At 32.1% G+C, this 17,173-nt stretch overlaps 1 long non-coding RNA gene across 1 annotated transcript; it reads right to left on the bottom strand.

Annotated features, from left to right (window-relative positions):
- Positions 1-15,556: 15,556 nt before the first annotated feature.
- Positions 15,557-15,993, bottom strand: LOC129906501 (uncharacterized). The gene is made up of 2 exons (XR_008770806.1): positions 15,824-15,993; positions 15,557-15,762 (listed from the first exon to the last, which is right to left on the bottom strand). It is a non-coding gene; the product is annotated as an uncharacterized LOC129906501 (long non-coding RNA).
- Positions 15,994-17,173: the final 1,180 nt, after the last annotated feature.

The raw sequence follows: 17,173 nt of genomic DNA, 5'->3' as shown, positions 1-17,173 counted from the left end.
TGGTGTTTTGAGGTTTTTCGAAAGTTTCTTGATTTAACATTGTGTAGCTTGTAGTTAGTCTACCGTTATGTGTGATATACCAAATGAAAGGTAATTGTATCAGAATGCTCATAAAAGTTTAATAAAATTTCTACCTGCTCTTGGTCAAAAGTTATAACCTGTTGAATTATAAAATTTTCTTTTACCGTTATCTCAAAATTGTGTTTACGAAAATGATTGAAACTTAGCACACATATAGTCGTAGTCATGGTCTATCATTACTCCATATACTTTATTTCAGTAGAAGCAGAGCCCGACTCAGGACAACACGACTTTGTACACCCCGACTCACGACAGCCCGATTCAACCCATAGCCCGACTCAAGATAACCCGACTCATCGCAACTCGACTCAGGTAAGAACTCGATCGATTTATAAATTCGAACTCTTTTAATCAACGAAATAGAAATGGTAACGTCGAAGTTACGCAAAACCAAAGTTACGAAAAACCGAAGTTACGAAAAACCAGAGATATGAACACCAAAGCTATGAAACGTGGTTTTTGGGTTGGCAACCATTGAGATGAAGGATGTACGAGAGGAACTTACCAAAAACCTAGAGCGTATAGGTTGAGTCAAGGCAAGAAAATATTGTATGGGACGGGGGTGTCTATTCCCCTCCGTTTAGCAGGGAGGGGGGATTTTCTAAAAAAATGATTTAATTTGGAAAACAATTTATTAAAATCAACGATTACACCATTTATTTCGTACTGTACTTTTTTGTAAAGCCAAAGACTTGTTCTTGTATATTGTTTTTTAATAAATCTGTTTAATGGAACAGTTTTTGAAAAAGTAATTTTCAACAAAAATATATGGCTTTTTTGAAACAAAGTTTTTTCTTTTTTTAATTTATCGAAAACGACAAGACGTTTTTGGATCCAGTTTTCAGTTTTCGTTTAGAAACAAATAAGAACATAAAATTATGTAATTTAAATTAGCACTTAATTACATACAATTTTGAAAGAAATTAGTTCGAAATTTATTTATTCACTTTTTTCAAAATTTTAATTTTTAAAACCAAATTTTTCAAAAACTAGTCAATTAAACAGCTTTATTTAAAAAAAATTAAAAGATATAGTTTTTGGCTTTACAAAAACGTACATTACGTTACTTTTAATGTAACCGTTGTTTTTAAATAATTTTTTTTTTTCAAATTAAATCATTTTTCCCCTCCCGGCTAAATGAAGGGGAATAAGAATAGAAAGTTTGTGCCTATGGAATTAAATTTCTATATTTAATCGTTGGCTAAGAGGGTGTAAGCTTAAAGTATATAGACCACAAAAGGCAATTTATTACCATTTATCCGGTTTTTTTTTTTGTTGAAAAGGATCCTCAGGCGGCAGAAGATTCAGGCCAAACAAACAAAATACTATATCTCTCTACTCGTGTACCACAATCACAATCACAGATGCAAAGGAATAAGAAAAAAAAAACATAAATACTATTCTGAAAGGATAGCATACTACCTCCTTTTTCTAAAGTTCCTTTTTTTTTCGGGCTAATCTAACAATTAGGTCGATTAACCTAGAAGAGAAAAAAAGAGCTCGCTAGCTAGCTCTCGCTTGGAGAATATCCTAAAGCAGTATTATTATTCCTGGCATTTGAAGCTCGTAGTCGTTGTCGTCGTCGTTGATTTTTTTTTTTGTGTTCATGTAAAGGAAGGCTCCTTCATCAATCCTCAACTCCCCCTAGTTTCCTCTACAATTCCTTCTTTTTTTTTTACAAAATGCATATTTGTTCGTCCTTTTGCTTTTAAGTTGTATCCGCTTTGCGATGTGTATTCGAAATTTCATTTTCAAATGGAAATGGGTTGAATTTATTTGCCAGCTAAAAAAAAAAAAAGAAAAAAAAAACAAACAAACATATTCTAAGCCAAAGTTCCTCTGGCCCACTGAATGGGTTATGGTTGGTGGTGGTGGTATGGTGTGGGATTGAGATCTATTTGAGTATGTAGGCTTTAAATGTGGTTAGGATTTGTTCGTCCTTAATTTTTTTTTTTTGCTGGGGAATTCAAACGCAAACGTTGAAACGTTGATTACTTTCCCTAAAGAACTTTCTATTCAATATTTCGAGGATGTTTGTCGGGAAGCTACCCTCTCTCTTTCTCGTTGATGGTGGGGTTTGATTGTGAGTAGCAAATATACGTTTCTAAAATCTGGAGTATGTTTGTTGTGAGATGTGTGTGGTTATAACTAACCACAAAAAAAGAGGTCATCACGAATATTTAATTATTTATTTCTTTGACGATCGCGCTAAAAAATGAATATGCCCAAAGCATAAAAACTTAACTAGAAAGACAGATGGAAAGGATTTTGTTGATATTGTTTAATATGTTATGCGCGGGTTAAATAAGCTGTGAAATTATTAAGGCCTGGACAGATAATGTGATACTCTAGGGGTGATGGAATAAATTTTCTTACGACTTTATTATCTAATGTGGATGTGACAGAGTCACACATTGAATTTAAAACATTGAGGTTTGATTTTGACTTTGGGGACAACATATAATCCTCAATATATTTGAGGCTTTTTATATACATAAGCTACGATATAAGTTTGTTCAGATATGCATTCTCAATTGTTGTACAGAAACCTTTTCATGTGGGACATGTCCCGTGTTCTATTGTCCCAAAGAGAACATGTCCCTTAAGTTTCTTTGTTAATCGAACTAATTGTTAGATTGTGTCGAAAAAAGGAACTTAAGAAAATATCCGTTATTTTGTACTCATTTAACAGCAGCATAGTATTTATGTTTTTTTTTTCTTTGCATTCTAGCATTCAATTAAATGGCGAATAACTAACTAAATTATTGCTTTAACTTACGCGACGCAATATCCGCGACGTATAATAGCAATTTTATATAATGGGTACACATTTTTTTTCTAAGTTGATGAAATGTAAATAAATGAAGATTCAAACCTTTTAATTGTTTAACTATGTTGGAATTCATAAGTATTATTTGTTTTTTTTTTGTCCTTCCGTACAAGAATCTTTCGGTGAAATAATTTCAACAACTTTGTATAAATTTTGATCTTTGATTAATTCGTTTAGCCAGACTTTCAAAGTAAAAAAAATAATATTTTTTTGAATATTTATTAACGGTATCTACGTGTTATAAAAACAATTGTTAAATTCAGTAGTTAGGAACTAATTAGCGATTTAACCGATTTCAATAAAATTTTTTACACAAATTTAAAATACATAGTTTGAAATAATAAGTAAAATTGGAATTCTTTGTTTTTAAACAAAATTTAAATTTCCATGAAATTTTTTGAAAACTTGGCTATTGTCTACTGATTACACCGGCACACAAAATAAAATAAAATGCACGACTGGGTCGCACGAACTTGCTCTTAGAGTTAAAGTTGCTTAAATTTTTAAGACTTTTTATATAGAAATTTGGAAAAAAAAAAATAAAATTCGTTAAAAAAAAAAATTAAATAAAATCTAAAATTAAGTTGCCCTCCAAAACAAGTATGCAGTTTTGATTGATATATTAAGATGCATTTTTAGAAAAAAAATTTTAAAAATCGTTAGAGTCGTTTTTTAAAAAAACTAATTTTTTATAAATAATTTTTTGGAAAAAAAGTTTTAAAATAAAATTGGTATGCCATTTTTTAGAAATCACTAATCAACATCTAAAAACAAAATTTGGGTTGGGGTCGAAATTCTGTATGTTGCAAAATTCTGTATTCAAAATACTGTATGCCAAAATACTGTATGTCAAAATTCTGTATGTGCAAAATGCTGTAGGAACAAAATTCTGAAAGTCAAAATTCTGTATAGCAAAATTCTGGTTGGTCAAAATACTGTATTTCAAAATTCTGTACATCAAAATTCTGTAAATCAAAATTCTGTAAAAATGCTGTAAAAAAATATCGTTTTGATAATGTAAAAAAGTGCGCGCGCACTTTTTTACATTATCAAAACGATATTTTTTTACAGCATTTTTACAGAATTTTGATATAAAAAATTAATTCCAAAAATTGCTCTGGAGAGTCGCCAAATAACGCTACATACCAAGTTTGGCATTAATCGGTCCATCCGTTTAGGCTGTAGCTCCTTATACAGACAGACAGACAGACTGACAGACAGACAGACAGACAGACGGACTTCCGGGACTAGGGCTGTAAAAGTAACGACAAAATGAGTACCCGCATGCATACGTTACTTTTGATACTAGTACCCGCATCAATAATATCGTTACTCGTTACTTTCGTATGTTTCGCATTTTTCGCATATTTCGTATGTTTCGGGTGTTTCGCATGTTTCGTTACTTTCGTTACTTTCGCATGCTTCGTGTGTTTCGTACATTTCGTATATTTCATGTCTTTGATGCGTTTGGTATGTTTGGTATTTTAAGTATGTTTCGTACATTGGTATAAGGGTGTTAATTTTTTTTTTTTTGAAAAAAAAAAAAACAATTTCTATAATCTAAGCTACATTTTAAGGTCATAAACATTAAAATTAGTTGCGGCATTCTCATGTAATAAGAGTTTTTGTTTTTAATCAAACGTGGAAACTTTTTTGATTTTTTTTCCAAATTTTTAGACAAAACTTGGGTAATTTTTTGTTTATATTCTTTCAGTAATCTTATCACAATTCTTTAGAGACCTTTATTTCAAAAGTGCAACGCGCAGATCTCGAAATATTAACACTTCAATACAACCATGTCGAACAATTTTTCATTTATTTTTTCTATTGAGAGTGATTTTCAAACCTCGTTTTCTCTGCTTTTTTTTGTGTTGAAAATTTTGCACCGAAAATAAACTAATTTTTTGAAAAACCAAAAAACTTTTGTACATTCTTAAGCTAAATATCAACTATTAACACAAAGGCCATAAACAGATTGGTTGCGTCGTGGTGATGAAGTGATGATACCGATATCGAACCGATACGAGATGCGATAAATGCTGTTCAATTCAGAATGTTCTACCGAAGGGAACCGCAAACGAATACGTAAAAAGCGTACTCAGTTTTAGGGAAAATTGCGGAACGCAAATTATCCTCATTCCCGAACACGCCCATGTTTCGTTTCCTCCCGGTCCAAACTTAAAAATTGTCATTGCAGCCAACCTAAAATAAAAAACCATTCAATCATTTCATTCAGTCAAATTCATTCCATATTCTCATTCAAAGTTGTCGTCACTCATGTCAGACACCACCTCACCACACACAAGCAAGAAAGTAGTACCTACTTGAAATCAAAAGAAAAAAAAACAAAAACTTAAAACCACGAATAAAACCAAAATTGTAATTATTTGTTTGAATCAAACTAAAGAATAAAATAAATTAAACAAATCAAACAAAGGAAAAGAAAAATTCTTTTTATTAATTACAAAAGGAGAAAACAGAATACAAGTACGGCAATGCCCCAACAGATGCAGTGTACCATTTTGTTTTTGTTTCACATTTCGTATACCTATCCAAATTGGTATTCTAATTGGAATGTATCTACACTACACTCAAACACACTTTCACATATCTCACTCCCACATGTCCATAAAAAACAGGTACGAAAGAGAAAGAAACTGAATTCTTATTTACCCCTTTTGATATACATACACAAAAACAGAACAACAAAATCGTAAAATACATAAATGATGATACCGAACCGATACGAGATGCGAAATAATGCGCACACGACAAATGCAGTGTACCATTTTGTTTTCGTTTCGCATTTCGTATATCCAATCCAAATTGGTATTGGAATTGGAGTATCGTCGTTACTCGTATGTTCCGTATTTTTCGTATGTTTCGCGCGTTTCGCACGTTTCGTATGTTTCGCATGTTTCGTTACTTGTTCAGTACCAGTAACGAAACATACGAGTAACGAAATTATTTGGGCAGTAACGTTTCGTTACTCGTTACTGAAGTGAATACCCGCATTTAAGTAACGAATACATACGGTTTCCTACAGCTCTATCCGGGACCCACTTTTTTGGCATTGTCTATAATCGTAATGTCATGGAAAAATGTTATCTCAACTTTTTTTTTTTGTACGAATGCATAACTTGATATATAGTACCTATATCGCAAGTAAAAAAGTGTCAAGTACCAGGAACCAGACCTATCTTTCTATATGTTTTTAGGCACGCTGAATCCGAATTTCAAGTCCGTTTGGCCCGGTCACCCTCCAGTTTTGTGCTGTGACTGCATTTTGTTTGGATTTTTATGACTTTTTTGGAGTTTTTTGCATTTTTCTCAAAACTGAAGGGTGTTCGGGCAAAACGGACTTGAAATTCGAATTCAGCGAGTCCAAAAACATATAGAAATATAGGTCTGGGTCCTGGTACATGGAACTTTTTTTTTTGTGTGCCGGGCATGAAAGCGAAATTTCGCGACAGCACACCAAAAAAAAAGTTGTATGTACCAGGAACAAGACCTATCTTTCTATATGTTTTTGGACCCTCTGAATCCGAATTTTAAGTCCGTTTTGCCCGAACACCCTTCAGTTTTGATAAAAATGTAAAAAAGACCCCAAAAAAGGCAAAAAACTTCCTTTTTTTTAGTTTTTTGTATTTAACTCAAAACTGGAGGGTGACAGGGCCAAACGGACTTGAAATTCGAATTCAGCGTGCCCAAAAACATATAGAAAGATAGGTCTGGTTCCTGGTACATGACACTTTTTGAAGTTATACTTCTTATGGGAGGGTGGGTATGAAAATTTACTTTTTGACAAGAATGTCAAAGGGATTATGACGCGATCACCCTGGGTAGCAGGGCTGTCGTTTCACCTTTAGAGTAGGCAGTACTTTAGTATTTAAAAATGCAGTACGCCGCAGTACGGCAAACATAAAACACACAACACGTTGCAAGTAACATGTTTCATGTGGCAAGTTGCATGTGGCAAGTTGTATGTGGCAAGTTGCATGTGGCAAGTTGCATGTGGCAAGTTGTATGAGGCAAGTTGCCTGTGGCAAGTTGCATGTGAAAATGAAAAAAAAAAATTTGACTCCAAAAGGTAGCGGGGACTCTAACCTACATTTGGGTACAACTCCCATCCCTGTAGGTCCACGCGTTCTCAAACGGGGAGAACTTAAAAGTAAAAAAAAAAATAGGCACGATTCTGAAAAAATAGGCATGATGTGGCGGTTTAACATGGAAGGCGATTTTTTAAAAATCTGAAAATGTGCAAAGCGTAGGCCCATGACAAAAGCTATCATTAAGCATCACTCCCAAAAATTGCTCTCAAGCGGTTTAGCTTCCAGGAGTTTTCAAAGATTCGGGGATTTTTCGAAAAAAAATTTTACCCCAACTTTCAAACGCGATTTTCTCGGAATTTTGAAAAAATCGAAAAACCGGATTATACCACTATCGGGTAGCTGAGAATATAACCTTTCATATGGCACCACTCCCCTGTCTCTAGATCAAAGCGTTCCAGCGCCTATATCGCGGAATTTTGAAGAAAATGAAAATAAAATTTTTGATGCCAAAAGGTAGCGGGGACTCAAACCTACATTTGGGTATAACTCCCATCCCTGTAGGTCCCCGCGTTCTCAAACCGGGAGAACTTAAAAGTAAAAAAAAAATAGGCACGATTTTGAAAAAATAGGCATGATGTGGCGGTTTAACATGGAAGGCGATTTTTTAAAAATCTGAAAATGTGCAAAGCGTAGGCCCATGACAAAAGCTATCATTTGGTATCACTCCCAAAAATTGCTCTCAAGCGGTTTAGCTTCCAGGAGCGTTCAAAGATTCGGGGATTTTTCGAAAAAAAATTTTACCCCAACTTTCAAACGCGATTTTCTCGGAATTTTGAAAAAAAATCGAAAAACCGGATTATACCACTATCGGCTAGCTGAGAATATAACTCCCCTGTCTCTAGATCAAAGCGTTCCAGCGCCTATATCGCGGAATTTTGAAGAAAATGAAAATAAAATTTTTGATGCCAAAAGGTAGCGGGGACTCAAACCTACATTTGGGTACAACTCCCATCCCTGTAGGTCCACGCGTTCTCAAACCAGGAGAACTTAAAAGTAAAAAAAAAATATTCACGATTTTGAAAAAATAGGCATGATGTGGCGGTTTAACATGGAAGGCAATTTTTTAAAAATCTGACAATGTGCAAAGCGTAGGCCCATGACACAAGCTATCATTTGACATCACTCCCAAATTTGCTCTCAAGCGGTTTAGCTTCCAGGAGCGTTCAAAGATTCGGGGATTTTTCGAAAAAAAATTTTACCCCAACTTTCAAACGCGATTTTCTCGGAATTTTGAAAAAAAATCGAAAAACCGGATTATACCACTATCGGCTAGCTGAGAATATAACTCCCCTGTCTCTAGATCAAAGCGTTCCAGCGCCTATATCGCGGAATTTTGAAGAAAATGAAAATAAAATTTTTGATGCCAAAAGGTAGCGGGGACTCAAACCTACATTTGGGTACAACTCCCATCCCTGTAGGTCCACGCGTTCTCAAACCAGGAGAACTTAAAAGTAAAAAAAAAATATTCACGATTTTGAAAAAATAGGCATGATGTGGCGGTTTAACATGGAAGGCGATTTTTTAAAAATCTGACAATGTGCAAAGCGGAGGCCCATGACACAAGCTATCATTTAGCATCACTCCTAAAAATTTCTCTGAAGCGGTTTAGCTTCCAGGAGCGTTCAAAGATACGGGGATTTTTGGAAAAAAAATTTTACCCCAACTTTCAAACGCGATTTTCTCGGAATTTTGAAAAAAATCGAAAAACCGGATTGTACCGGAATTTTTTTTTATGATAAAAAAAGAAATATTTTACTAAAAAAATAGAAATATATTTACTATTAAAAAAACCAAGAGAAAAGATCACGAAAAATTATCTGTCTTATTTATAAAAATATCCATGTGTTAAAATAATTCCATTAATAACTAGAACCAAACATCTTAAGCTATGGTGTTTTATAAAAGTTTAAAATATCTTCATATTTCATTATACTTTCCAAATAAAAATCAATGTATCCTCTCACCCATCACAGCTCAGCTCACTTTACCTTAGCTCACCCAACAGCTCAGCTCAGCTCACCGACAGTTCAGCTCACCCAACAGCTCAGCTCAACCATCAGCTCAGCTCAAATGAGCTGAGCTATGGTACATAGCTCAAAAGTGAGCTAGCTCAAAATTTGAGCTGAGCTGTGAGCTGAGCTCAGCTCACTTTTGAGCTTTGTAGCAACCCTGCAAGTTCCATATTGCTACTACTAGTGCTGAAGCACACACAATTCTCATAAAATTACCATATCGCACATTTTATGAGCAATTCATTTACTTTCGTTAACCATATACCGTACGTTCTGAACCGCACAACATGAGTAAATTTCACAGAATAAATTGAAAACTACATGGACGCAAGGAGGATGAAAGAATTAATTTATTGTTCACTTGATAAAAATGTAAAAAAACGAATTGTGGATTAATTAATTTAATAATGGAAGTTAAAAATATCAATTGAAATTCATTTACATATACTGAATGAGAAGTATAACTTCAGTCGCGTGTACATGTGTACACACACTCTTTTTTTTTATTTTGTGTGCCGGTGTTATTTATTTAATAGCATACCAAAGAATTTTTTTTAAACACATTGAACGATTTTGAATTTTTTAAAATTTTTTCTATACAAAAAATCCAATGTATTATATTACACTGGTCAACAAAATTAAACTTTTTTTTTGTTACAGAAACCAAGGTATACTTTTCTATAGGATTTTGGTGTGCTTAGCTCGAATCCGAAGTCAAAAAAATTCTATCACATCACGTTTTTGAGATAGTCCCGTTAGAAAATCGAAAATTCCGCTTTTTACCAGTTTTCGAGATTATTTCTTAGCTTTTGGTTAGTTGTTTTAGATAAATTTGTAACGGTTTCTAGTAGAACTAAATCTTGTCTTTCTAAATCCGTTTAAATCTTTTAAAAATCTCTTTTCTTCTTTGAGAAATCTGAAGTTGAAATCAACGTGTTTGGTATATCTTATGTTTATTTACTTTTAATAGCGAATCTCGAAAAGTTCTTTGCCAATCGCTTTCAAATTTTGACACAACGTTTCGTTTACATTCCATTAAGTTCTTGTCTTGTTTTTAACAAGAAAAAAATTATATTTTTCTCACTAGTAATTATTTAGTATAACTTATCTGACACAGTCACGCTTTGATGTATCTCACCGCGATTCACCACTTTCGCAGATATAAAAACTTGCAAGATTCAAAATAGAACGTTGTGTCAAAATTTGAAAGCGATTGGCAAAGAACTTTTTGAGATTCGCTATTAAAAGTAAATAAACATAAGATATACCAAACACGTTGATTTCAACTTCAGATTTCTCAACGAAGAAAAGAAATTTTTAAAAGATTTAAACGGATTTAGAAAGACAAGATTTAGTTTTACTAGAAACCGTTACAAATTTATTTAAAACAAATAACCAAAAGCTAAGAAATAATCTCGAAAACTGGTAAAAAGCGGCATTTTCGATTTTCTAACGGGATTATCTCAAAAACGTGATGTGATAGAATTGTTCTGACTCCAGATTCGAGCTCAGCACCCAAAAAACCTATAGAAAAGTATGTCTTGATGTCTGTAACAAAAACCTTGTTGACCAGTGTTATTAGAATATTAAAAGCTTTATAAAGATATTTTCCCAATAATAAAACAAAATTTAATTTTTTTTTTGTTAATTCTTTTAAAAGCAAAACTAACATTATTTGTATTTTATATAGAACTTAAATTCTTAAGTTCGTTTCAGAAAACAGCTCTAAGCAACACTTAGGTACTTTGAACAAGTACATAAGTGGGGAAATTGAATTTTTTTTAGGGCCAAAATTAAAAGTATACTTGCATACCTATGACCAAAATGTCACTATTTGTACATATAAGAAACGGCTCTCAAGATTTGATTAAAATAATATGCACCTACTTTACCTCTTATGGTAAAAGTTGCTCAGAATAATAATTTTTTTTTTTTTCAAAAAAAATTGTTATGCTATTTTAAGAAAAAAATTATTCGACAAATTAAAAAAAAATTTAAAATGTTAAAAAAAAATTGATTTTTCAAAAAATAAAAATTGGTATGTTTGTAAGGTTAAAAAATTTTGCAGACTTTTAAAAATTCCAAAAAAATAAAAGACTACTCAAAAATGTCCCTAAAAATTAGGTTGTTTTTCAAAAATTTTTATTTCAAAAATCAGGGCCTATGAAAAAAATCCCTTTTAGACCCCTAATTTTTTTTTTAATATCTTTCTTATGGTGCAACTCAAATTTCTGTGCAAAATTTAACGTACCTACCTCTAATTAGTCTTTTGTCGCAGGTCTATGACTGCAAAAAAACCTTCACAAACTTGGTTTTGAAATTTTTTTGAATTTTTTCAATACCTTTTTTAACTATTGAATAAATTTGTCTATGATTTAAAACAAAAGTCAACTCTTTACGACTTACCGTTTAGAAAATAGCCTCTTTTTTCAATGTCGTGTTACCCCTATTTACCCTATAAAATCTTAAATTTTTTTGCCTTAAACCTTCTTCTCTTATGCCTCTTTGATTTAAAAAAAAATTAAGAAAATAAGTCAAACTTTAATATATATAATAGATAAGTACCTACATAATTACATTTACAATAAATTTCTATATAAAAAGCCCTAAAAATTCTACCAACTTGAACGCTTGAACCTTAAAATGTCGTGCATTTTATTTTTTAATGTTCGTCGAATTTCTTACAATTTTGACTTCTTGAGCTTGTATTAGGGTCAATATTATAGTTGAAATAGCTAATGTATGTTAAAATAGCCAAAATTTTAAGAACTCAACAAATATTAGAAAAACAATATTAAATGCACACATGTTGCATTGATTTTTTTTTTAACATTATTTTATTTGCAATAAAATTTTTTTTTAGTGCAAAGTATTATTTTTTAGTGCAATAAATTATTTTTTTATTGAAAATTTTTTTCAGTTCCAATAAATATTTTTTTATGCAAAAATGTTTTAAAAAATAAACATTTTTTTTTTAAATTTTGTATGGAAAACAAAAAAACAAAATATATTCTAATAAATAAGTGATCTCCAGCCCCTTTAAACTGTTTGCCCGGTAGGTAATCCACATTGCTATTCCAAAAAACAAGTAAAATAACGACTAATGAAATGTTAACCTTTTATCATTTGTTTTTGTAATAGGTACCTCCAAGTAAAAAATTTGACAACTTAATGTCCATAAATTCTTAACACTCAAATACTTATCCTAATGTTAAAATTCCCTCAACACCCTAGGAAAAGGTTAAAAATACACACTTAAGTAAAATTAGACTAAAACAAATAACTAAGGCGGCAGTAGAACTTTTTTCTTTCCTCATCTCATAGCATGTGGGTGAAAATCCTTTCTGACTAAGAAAAAAGAAAAAAAAAAAAACGTGAAAAACCAAACAATAATGGTACGAGTATAACCTAAATTTTTGTGGTAGGTATAATTTACGAGCTCCTGCCAAGCGTTGGGCATGATTCCAAAAATTATACCAACAAAAGCTCTGATGTTGACATAGAACTAGGATATAATATTATGAAGTTTCAGAAAATAGTATGAGGGACAAGTGAAAAAAAAAATTTTAAAAAAATATGGCTCATTTCGCGGTGGCGGCGGCAGAGCAATAGGTAGATTCCAAGCAGGATAATATTTTAGTTGGTTTGTTTTTTTTTTTTCACTATTAAAATGCACACAGGAATGCCCTGCAGAGGAGATTTATTATTACAGCAAATTTTTTTGTATGCATACATGTAATTTAGAGGTATGTTTTTTTTTTTTGTATAGGAAAACAAATACACTCGGAAGTAGAAACAATGAAGAATGAAGGTGCCAACAATTTGCGACGTGTTTGGTTTTTAGCAAATCAAATTATAAATTTAAAGGATGAAATGACAATGGATGCATTATTTTGAGCGAAAAGAAAAGTGTTCTGGTTCAGTATTCTATTCTCTGACATTTATATGAAAATACACAAAAAAGTGCAATTCAGATCTTATCTGCGAGTAAGAGCCCCTATAGTAGGTGAGATAGTGGCCCATTTGACTAAGGTAGCTCTTGTAAGGCTGAAAATTCGTACAGTGGTAGTTTTTAGCATGCTAAGTAAGAAAATCTTGGGCTGGAAGGCCTCAGCGGTGCACATCATATATATATATGACCTTGAAAGTGTACCTTTAAACTTTTTTTTTGCCCAAAATTTGACTTTGAAATCGATTATTTCAAAAAGTATTGATTAAAATAACTTTTGAAAAATGTATCACTCATAACTGTAGGTGTTGCCGTCGTTTTTAAATAATTTTCGCCGCACAGTGGTGGCTTCCCAACTAACAATTTTGCTTCTATAAAGCTTTATAGAAGCAAAATAAGCATGTATAAAGCTTTACAGAAGCAAAATTGTTAGTCGGGTTTAGTGCTTCTTTGCGTCAAAAATCATTTGCACGACCATTTCTTAACGAAAAGGCAAGTCAATGTGTATATCAAAGAGGTATTAGATCTTGGATTCATATGAAGGGTCCAGGGGAAAAACAGCACAAGTCCATTCCAACTTATTTCGAGAAAAACGCATTTTAAAATTTTGTTCTCAATACAACTTAGTACTATACAAGCTCCCAATTTATTTATTTTTTTAACAATTACTTATTTTCAAAACATGATAAGTCCACTTTTTTCAAAATTAGTTTTTTTTTTACTAAATTTGTACTCTAGGGATAACCACGTCTGTCTTCAAAATATGAAGTATCTACTCCATCTATATCCGAATTTACAGCTACGCGAAAAATTTTTTTAGTTCAAAAACAGGATAAGTCCCCGACAACAGCTTCTTTATGTGTAAATGCTATATTAGACTACTGGCTGAAAATCTTAAGTTTAAAGTGTCCTTAAAGTTAAATAAAGCACTCCGAACATTATAATTTAATCTCATATACAATTGTTTGATTGACTGAGGATGCAAGCAAAATTATATACCCATTTTAAAACTAATTTCACATCCATTTATTTTCAAAGTATGATAAGTCCAAAAGCGTTTTTATTTTTTATCTTTTGAACTGTATGTCGCTCCAAAAATTAAAAACGAAAAGGTTTTCTGTACCTAGGCAAAAGTTCTACATAATATATATTTTTTATAAATTTTGCTACACACATCAAAAGAAAATAGAACGTTTTTTTCTTCTCCTGAAAAATTTAAAATCATGGACTTATCATGTTTTGAAATTAAATGATTCAAGTAAGGATGCCATCAGATAGTGCTCAGTAAATACTACAAGACATCATTAGTTTATTTTTAACAAAAAGTGGATATGTGCCGTTTTTCTCCTGAACCCTTTATACAGCATTCAATAAAAAGGAATCAAAAATTAAAAAAAAAGTCCAAAATTTGTCAACTTAGTAAAACCTCTAATTACGCTATTTCATGGACCTGCTTTGGGTTTGTGGTGTTTTACGATCGCCATTTCCGGTCAAAAGACCGAAATAAGGGTTCCACTATTTTCATTCATAAACATAAATCTCAACAATATTATACCATTTTGAAAAGAGAATTGAACACACCAACTTTTAAGGTAACTTGTCAAAATATCGTAGGGCATTTTTTTTACACTACGGTTCGTTGAATTAGGGTCATGTAAAAATTTTGAGTACTTGGTTAGGCAAAAAAGTCATATTTTTGCAAAATTTATGCTGCTGAGTTAAAATTTTTGAATGCATTTGTTAGCAGCTTCCGTAGCAAAAGAAAAAATTGAAAAAAAAACTTAAGATTCGTAGTCACGGCACATGAAAGACCGTTACAGAGTGACCATTTTTTCGATTTTCTTGCGGAAGTCCATCATAACTCACAAAATATGTATATGGCTAGGATTTTATTAATTATTTTTTTGATTAGTTTCACCACCTACAATATCTACCGTTTTCGTTTCGACGTTTACTTTTAGGACACCCTTTATACATTTTTGAAAAAAAGGAAATTCTTAAACGCTCATTTTGACCGCCATTTTGAATTAAAAAAAAGTTGGCAGATTTTTCATATTTTCCATACTAATATTGTACGAAATTTTGAACTTTTCGTCCAGAAATGTCCGTGCAAAATGATTTTTGACACCAAAAAGTGCTATGTCCAAGATATTGTTTGAAGAAAGTACGAAATTTAGTTTGAAGTCTTTTCTTTATTTGTCTTCAGAATATCATAAATTTTATCATTTTTTTTATGGCTTAACGGGAGGCTGGGGTTGGGGTCTTGATTCGGAAGTCCTGTAATAATTTATTGTTTCTTTGTTATATTTCGAAGTATTTTTGAAGTGTTGGCCGTTCCTCCAGCTGGTTTTCTGTATGCAAATAAATGGACTAATTTACAGGCGAGTCCGATGGAAGAATCGGTATGACCTCTTACGCATTCGGAGTGGGAATCTTATTATAAGCAACGTATCAAGTATCAACAAGTATCAATTAGTTGTGAGCAGTGTTGCCGCAGGCTTTTTTAAAAGTGTAACAAAATTTTTCAAAAAGTGTAACAAATGGGAAAAAAGTGTAACAAACTAAAAAAAAGTCATAATAATAGATCTTATCTTATTTGAAAGCTTATTTTTACAAAGTCTAGCAGGCTGCCGCAGCGAAAAAGAGGTGGAGACTTCTTCAAATAAACTGGTATAGTTTTCACTTTTCAAAAAGCACAGCTCATACAAACAGTTCAAACAAAATGTTCACAACGAAATCTTGAAAAACCAATTATGCTTTTCATTTTTCAGGACACAGCTGTAGACAAGAATTTCAGTTTTCAAATTATGTGGAGAGTTTAAACTCATTTGTAACTTACCTACATTTTATTTTCCTGGACATTTTTCCTGTTATACTAGTAAAGAGCTGTATTGACGGTTTTATTTTTAATTTTTACTTATCTGTATATATGTATATTTTTTCGTTCAAAAACGTACCTTCTGATATTTGTTTTTGATGATAATTTAATTTAAAATTTTGTTTGACTTTGAAAGAGTTCTTGATGATATATTTTCGTTATCGACTTTGGGGACTTTAAGCCTAGTACGCAGCTGAAGCGAAACGAAATTTTCCATACAAAATTTCGTTAACGAAATCTTGAACGAACAATTTCGTTTTACTTTTCGTTTTTCAGTACGCAGCTCTAGCGAAAATTTGGAGAGTTTTCACTCATTTGTCACTTACTTTTTACTGTCCTGTGCATTTTTCTTGACTCCAAGAGCATTGTTGACCATTTTAACGAAAAAATACCATCGGGTATTACAGCAATGTGAAACTGAAAAATAACATGGTAACAAAATTATTAAATTTTTGAAAAGTATAACACTTTTGTTACACTTGTAACATTGTGGCAACATTGGTTGTGAGTTGTATGAACACAAAGAGTAATTTCCTGTGTAAAACTATGACTCTCTTGCGGTCCAAATAGTAATTGAAATAGAGTGCGATTAGGGTCGTACTTTTAGTAATTTAGTAGGGAGACAGTAGAAAATGTAATCCTTCATTGCAGTCTTCAGAGGTTAAGCCCACAGTTTCCATACATAACTGGGCCACCATTAAGACTGTGAAACTACCGAAAAACAGCGCGGTTTATTTTTTGAAAACTTGTGAGGTCAGTCGTGAGATTCTTGAAAAGGGGGATTTCAAGCTATGACTTGGCTTAGTGGTTTCCGAAAACTTTGAGAAGCTTGAATAAAATTGTTTGTTGAAACTGGATGCGAACTAAAAAGAATTCCAAAGTGTAATTTTTCTTATTTGTAACAGTTTAAATTGATCTTTAATGACAAGAATGGTACAAGTTATTTTTAGAAAGACTCTATCAGAAATTCATTCAACAATATTAATCTCTATTTGTTTCACAAGTTTGTGTTTCTTTGTTTTACTGATCCAGTGTTAAAAAGGAAACAAAAATTAATCACGTTTTTTTCTATTTTTATTTGCTTTTTGTGTGAAGTTTCTGTTTCCTATTATTTTTTTCTTCTTGTACGCACAGACTAAATGCAAATTTCCCTTTTAAATTCTTTTCTTTCCATCTAACCTTACCATATACACTATACACATACATACATATGATTCTATGTCCATTGCGAACATTGGACCCTGACAAATGGATGTTTTCCTTTTTCTATGCCAAACGAACTCATGGTCTATCGAACAGATTTACCTTCTG

Source organism: Episyrphus balteatus, chromosome 1 (assembly GCF_945859705.1).
Source record: "Episyrphus balteatus chromosome 1, idEpiBalt1.1, whole genome shotgun sequence".
NCBI classification, from domain to species: Eukaryota; Metazoa; Arthropoda; class Insecta; order Diptera; family Syrphidae; genus Episyrphus; species Episyrphus balteatus.
The sequence above is the reverse complement of the archived record's forward strand: the minus strand, read 5'-3'. Positions and strand labels throughout refer to the sequence as shown.